Consider the following 7,739-nt stretch of genomic DNA (forward strand, 5'->3'; position numbering starts at 1 on the left):
AGTGCTAATCCTAAATTTATCTCAACAATGTTAATCCTAAATTTATCTCAGCATTGTTAATCTGAAATTTATCTCAGCCATGTTAATATTACATGTATTTAAGCAGTGTTATTAAATTTATTTCAGCAATCATAATCATAATTTTCTCAGCAGTGTTATTATTAAATTAATCTCAGCAGTGTTAATCAGAAAATTACATTTTAAAAATCATACATTAACCGCAGCAGTCCTAATCTTAAACTTGTCAGCAGTGTTCATATTAATTTTCTCAGCAATGCTAATCATAATTTTATCTCAATAGTGTTAATAAAAATACATTTATCTTAGCAGTGTTAATTATACATTTCTCAGTAGTGTTAATATTACATTCATCTCATCAGTGCTAATCATAAATGAATCTCAGCAGTGTTAATATTAAATTAATCTCAACAGTGTTAATATTAAATTTCTCAGCAGTGTTAATATTAAGTTCATCTGAGCAGTGCTAATCCAAAATTTTTCTCAGCAGTGTTCATCCTAAATGTATTTCAGCAATGTTATTAAATGCATTTAAGCAGTGCTAATCATATATTTATCTTAGCAGTGCTAATCTTAAATTTATTTCAGAAGTTAATCTTAAATTTATCTCAGCAATGTTAATATTACATTTATTTAAGCAGTGTTATTATTAAATTCATCTCAGAAGTGTTAATAAATTTCTCAGAAGTGTTAATCCTAAATGTTTCTCAGCAGTGCTAATCATAAATTTCTCTCAGCAATGTAAATATTAAATGTATCTCAGCAGTGCTAATCATAAATTTATCTCAGAAGAGTTAATATTACAAATATCTTACCAGTGCTAATCTTAAAAGTACCTTAGCGGTATTAATCTTACATTTATTTAAGCAGTGTTTATATTAAATTTCTTAGCAGTGCCAATCATACATTTACCACAGCAGTGTTAATCATCTTGAATTAACCTCAGCCGTGCTAATCTTAAATTTATCACAGCAGTGTTAATCTTAAATTTCTCAGCAGTGATAATCATAATTTTATCTCAATAGTGTTAATATTAAATGTCTCAGCAGTGTTAATATTAAATTCATCTGAGCAGTGATCATAAATTTACCTCAGCAATGCTAATCATAAATTTACCTCAGCAATGCTAATCATAAATTTATCTTAGCAGTGCTAATCCTAAATTTGTCTCAGCAGTGCTAATCCTAAATTTGTCTCAGTAGTATTAATAATAAATTTCTCAGAAGTTAATCCTAAATTTTTTAGCAATGTTATTAATAAATGTATCTTACCAGTGCTAATCATAAATTTCTCAGCAATGTTAATATTACGTTTATTTAAGCAGTGTTGATTTTAAATTGATCTCAGCAGTGCTTATCTAAAATTTATCTCTGTAGTGTTAATATTAAATTTCTCAGCAGTGATAAACATAGGTTTACCGCAGCAGTCTTATTCTTAAATTTATGTCAGCAGTGATAATCATATCTTTACCTCAGCAGTGTTAATACATTTATGTCAGCAGTATTAATATTACATTTCTCAGCACTGCTAATCATAAGTTTATCTCAATAGTGTTAATAAAAATAAATTTATCTCAGCAGTGCTAATCAGAAATTCACCTCAGGAGGGTTATTCTTAAATTTATCTCAGCAATGTTGTTACATTTATTTCAGCAGCGTTATTCTTAAATTTATCTCAGCAGTGTTAATCCCAAATATTTCTCAGCAGTGTAAATAATAAATTTCTCAGCAGTGTTAATAATAAATTAATCTTAGCAGTGCTAATTATACATTTCTCAGCAATGTTAATATTAAATGTATCTCAGCAGTGCTAATCATAAATTTATCTCAGAAGAGTTAATTTTACAATTATCTCACCATTGCTAATCTTAAATGTACCTTAGCGGTATTAATCTTACATATATTTAAGCAGTGTTAATATTAAATTTATCTCAGCAGTGCTAATCATACATTAACCACAGCAGTGTAAATCTTATTTATCTCAGCAGTGCTAATCATAATTTTCTCAATAGTGTTTATTAAATTTATCTCAGAAATGTTAATATTAAATTCACCTCAGCAGAGCTAATCTTAAATGTAATAATAACACTGCTGAGATGAATTTAAGATTAACACTGCTGAGATGAATTTATCTCAGCAGTGATAATCATACGTTTACCACAGCAGTCCTAAGCTTAAATTTGTCAGCAGTGATAATCATAACTTTCTCAGCAGTGATAATCATACATTTACCACAGCAGTGTTAATAATAAATTTATTTCAGCAGTGCTAATCCTAAATTTCTCAGCAATGCTAATCATAATTGTATCTCAATAGTGTTAATAAAAATAAATTTCTCAGCAGTGTTAATATTAAATTCATCTCAGCAGTGCTAATCAGAAATTCACCTCAGCAGAGCTAATTTTAATTTTATCTCAGCAATGTTAATATGACATTTATTTAAGCAGTGTTAATCTTAAATTTATCTCAGCAGTGTTAATCTTAAATTTATCTCAGCGGTGTTAATCATAAATTTACCTCAGCAGTGCTACTATTAAATTAATCTCAGAGGTGCTAATCATAAATTAATCTCCGCAGTGTTAATCTTAAATTTACCACAGCAGTGTTCATTTTAAATTTACCACAGCAGTGTTAATATAAAATTTTTCATCACTGATAATCATAACATTATCTCAGCAGTGTTAATATTAAATTTACCTCAGCAGTGCTAATTCTAAATTTTTCTCAGAAGTGTTGGTCTCAAATTTATTTCAGCAATGTTAATATTAAATGCATCTTTGCAGTGCTAATCATAAATTCATCTCATCAATGTTAATATTACATTTATTTAAGCAGTGTTCATTTTAAATTTATCTCATCAGTTTATCTCCGCAGTGTTAATATTAAATTTCTCTGCAGCGTTAGTATTAAATTTCTCAGCAGTGTTAGTATTAAATTTATCTCAGCAATGTTAATATAACATTTATCTCAGCAGTGCTAATCATGAATGTTAATATTTATAAAATATTACATTTATTTAAGCAGTGTTAATATTAAATTTATCTTAGCAGTGATGTTCATACATGTACCATAGCAGTGCTAATCTTAATTTTATGTCAGCAGTGATAATCATAACTTTCTCAGCAGTGTTAATCATACATTAACCACAGCAGTGTTGATATCACTTTCATCTCAGCAGTGTTAATATTACATTTATCTCAGCAGTGCTAATCTTAAATGTATCTCAGCAGTGCTAATCATAAATGTATCTCAGAAGTGTTAATATTACAATTCTCACCAGTGCTAATCTTAAATGTACCTTAGCAGTGTTAATCCTAAAAAAAATTTCAGCAGTGTAAATAAGAAATGCATCTCAGCAGTGCTAATCATAAATTTACCTCAGCCTTGTTAATATTAAATTTCTCAGCAATGCTAATCATATTTTTATCTCAATAGTGTTAATATTAAATTTACCTCAGCAGTGTTATTATAAAATTTCTCAGCAGTGCTAATCAGAAATTTCTCAAAAGTGTTCATATTAAAATTCTCAGCAGTGCCTCGTCCCACCTTCACTGAAACCACAGTCTACCTTTAGGAGAAACCCAGAAGATCCTTAATGCCATTCTGCCACCAAGGTATGACCTTCCTCACCTGCTCACCATGTAGCAGTTTTAGCTGCTACTGAAATTACCAGTGTTACCATCTCCATCTTTTCTTCTATGAACATGTAATACTGATAATGCTACAACGGCTTTCTTTAGTCACTGTTCTGCCAGATAACACCCTGAATACACCTCTACTCCATGAACAGGTTAAAAAAAGCTTTTACTGATCTAGTTTAAACTGAATGTAAAGAGGCTAAAAGCATGAACCTAATGCAGGAAACATCTTTCTAATGTGAATAACTGTGATTGATCAGTCAGTCAATCAACCTTCATTAAGCTAGACTAACTAAAGTAACTTTAATATATATAAAAAAATATTAAATAATAATAATAATTAAAGTCATACATGTCACTAAAATTATAATAACAATAAAGACCAATAAATAAATGAATATTGTATAATAAAGAACTAAAATGTTTATTAATGAAAATCCTGTAAATCAGATTCAGGCAGAGTGGAGGTGGTTAGAAATGAAAAGGTTAAATGATTGAGTGACTCCAGTGAGCTGAGCTTTAGTGTTTCCTGTAGTGAAGTCCAGCTCACTGCTCATTGAAAGCAGATGTAGTTGATCAATCCACTGGAGTGCAGAAATAAAGAAATGTTGAAATAAGTGGTGAATTCTCCTGGTAAGATACAATGTGAGCACACTGCTCACTTACACATTGATTGTCTTTCCCTTAGATGAGCTGATCAGGCAGGTCACTGTCAGCTGTGCTGAGAGGGGGATGCTGCTTCTACGAGTGCGAGATGAGAGTCTGACTGAAGCTGGCTGTCAGACCCTGTATGAGAGCAGTATGACCTTTGGAGTGAGGAAAACTCTGCTGGCTGAGCATCAGAAATTGTTCATGAACAAGAGGGTGAGAACTGCTGTCTGCCTTACAGTTGTCTCTCGATTCCTTTTCAGTGGTCTCTTCTACCTTCCTCTTATTCTTAGTAGCTTAACCTGAGACTCTGAGTCTTCTGTAAACAGAGCTGTAGCTGAGCTGTACTCATACTCAGCTGTACCGTCGAGATTTTGGGAAGCAGTGCAATTTTAAGGGGTCAAAGCACTACTCTTAAACAATTATGCCCAGAACCACGGTTGCAGGTGGGTTTCTCTGGTGCATCTGCCTGGTTCACGGAGCTGTATTGCTCCAGCCTCACTGCCCCGGCCCCTTCCACGGCTCTTCCCACAGTCCCGGCTTCTGTTTCGTTCCTGGCTTGGTTCCTGGCTTTGGCTTGGGTCACTGCCTGGTTCCTAACTTCATCCTGTGTCAAGGCTTGGTTCCAGGCTTCGGTCTGGGTCCCAGCTTGGTTCCAGGCTTCGGTCTGGGTCCTGGCTTGGTTCCAGACTTTGGCCTGGGTTCCGGCCAGGCAACCACATAGTGACTCCAGAGCAACACCATTGCAACCACCTAGCAACATCCTATCAACCATCTGGCGACACCATAGCAACCAACCAATGCCAGCGTAGCAACCACCTTGCAATCACTTAGGGACACCATTGCAACCACATGCAACACCGTAGCAACTACAAACAAAATCCATAGCAACCACCTGGGACACCATAGCAAGCACCTAGCAACAGTATATCAACCACCTAGCAACACTATAGCAACCACCTAGCAACCACTTAGGGACACTATTGCAACCACCTAGTAATATCATAGAAACTGCTTGTGACATCCTAGCAACCGCCTAGCAACATCTTAGAAACCATCTAGCAAAAACATAGCAACCACTTCTGACACCCTAGCAATCACCTGTGACACCATAGCAACCACCTACAAAATCCATGGTAACAACCTGGAACACCATAGCAACTACCTAGCAACAGCATAGGAACAACCTTGAGGCAAAAAGGTGGGTCATGGGATCCTGTGACAAAAAAGAAAATCAATATATGTATAAAAACTGAATTAACACGTACCTGTTACACAGTTGCAGATTAATTGCAAGCCAGTCAGACACCATTCCAGATGGAGACAACCACTCACAGCTGAAGATGGATTGCCCCTTGTTGGCCAGAACCACTTTCAGGTAAAAAGCTGGGTCATGAGATCCTGAAAATAAGAAAGTCAATATATGTATAAAAACCGAATGTTCACTTACCCGTTACTCAGTTGCAGATTAATTGCAAGCCAGCCAGAGACTGTTACAGATGCAGACAACAACTCACAGCTGAAGATGGATTGCCCCTTGTTGGCCAGATTCACTTTCAGGTAAAAAGGTGCGTCAGGTGGGTCATGAGATCCTGAAAATAAGAAAGACAAAAAAGAAAGTCAACACAGTTGCAGATGAAAAGAAAGCCAGTCAGACACCGTTCCAGACGCAGACAAACTCACAGCTGGAGCTGGATAGCCCCTTGTTGGCCAGATCCACTTTCAGGTAAAAAGCTGGGTCATGAAATCCTGAAAATAAGAAAGATAAATGAAGTCAATATATGTATAGAAACCGAATGTTCACTTACCTGTTGCAAATAAGAAAGCCAGGCAGACAGACTTCCAGATGCAGACAACCTCTCTCAGTTGGAGATGGATAGACACTTGTTGGCCAGATCCACTTTCAGGAAAAAGGGTGCGTCAATTGGGTCATGACATCCTGAAAATAAGAAAGACAAAAAAGAAAGTCAAAACAGTTGCAGATTAATTGCAAGCCAGCCAGACACTGTTCCAGATGCAGACAACCTATCACAGCTGAAGATGGATTGCCCCTTGTTTGCAAGATCCACTTTCAGGTAAAAAGGTGCGTCATGAGATCCTGTGTGACAAGAAAAAAGAAAATCAATATATGTATAAAAACTGAATTAACACGTACCTGTTACCCAGTTGCAGATTAATTGCAAGATCCACTTTCAGGTAAAAAGATGTGCCTGGTGGGTCATGAGATCCTGAAAATAAGAAAGACAAAAGAAAGTCAACACAGTTGCAGATTAATTGCAAGCCAGCCAGACACCTTTCCAGATGCAGACAACCACTCACAGCTGATGATGGATTGCCCCTTGTTGGCCAGATCCACTTACAGGTAAAAAGGTGCGTCAGGTGGGTCATGACATCCTGAAAATAAGAAAAATAAAAAAGAAAGTCAATATAAGTATAGAAACTGAATGTTCACTTACCTGTAACTCAGTTGCAAATGAAAAAAAAGCCAGTCAGACACCATTCCAGATGCAAGCAACCTCTCACAGCTGGACATGGATAGCCCCTGGGTGGCCGGTTCCACTTTCAGGTAAAAAGGTCCGTGATGGGATCCTGTGAGACAAAAAAAAAAGAATCAATATATGTATAAATTCCAAATTAACACGCACGTGTTACACAGTTGCAGATTAATTTCAAGATCCACTTTCAGGTAAATAGATGCGTCAGTTGGGTCAAGAGATCCTGAAAATAAGAAAGAGAAAAGAAAGTCAACACAGTTGCAGATTAATTGCAAGCAAGCCAGAAACCGTTCCAGATGCAGACAACCACTCGCAGCTGAAGATGGATTGCACCTTGTTGGCCAGATCCACTTTCAGGTAAGAAGTTGCGTGATGGGATCCTGTGTGACAAAAAAAAGAAAATCAATATATGTATGGAAACCGAATTAACACGTACCTGTTACACAGTTGCAGATTAATTGCAAGCCAGCCAGACACCGTTCCAGATGCAGACAACCACTCGCAGCTGAAAATGGATTGCCCCTTTTTGGCCAGGTCCACTTTCAGGTATAAAAGTTGCGTCATGAGATCCTGTGTGACAAGAAAAATAAAAATCAATATATGTATAAAAACCGAATTAACAATTACCTGTTACACAGTTGCAGATTAATTGCATGCCAGCCAGACACCGTTCCAGATGCAGACAACCACTCGCAGCTGTAGATGGATTGCCCCTTGTTGGCCAGATACACTTTCAGGTAAAAAGGTGTGTCATGAGGTCCTGTGTGACAAGAAAAATGAAAATCAATATATGTATAAAAACCGAATTAACACGTACCTGTTACACAGTTGCAGATTAACTGCAAGATCCACTTTGAGGTAAATAGATGCGTCAGGTGGGTCATGAGATCCTGAAAATAAGAAAGACAAAAGAAAGTCAACACAGTTGCAGATTAATTGCA

This window comes from Salminus brasiliensis, chromosome 11 (assembly GCF_030463535.1).
Source record: "Salminus brasiliensis chromosome 11, fSalBra1.hap2, whole genome shotgun sequence".
NCBI lineage: Eukaryota > Metazoa > Chordata > Actinopteri > Characiformes > Bryconidae > Salminus > Salminus brasiliensis.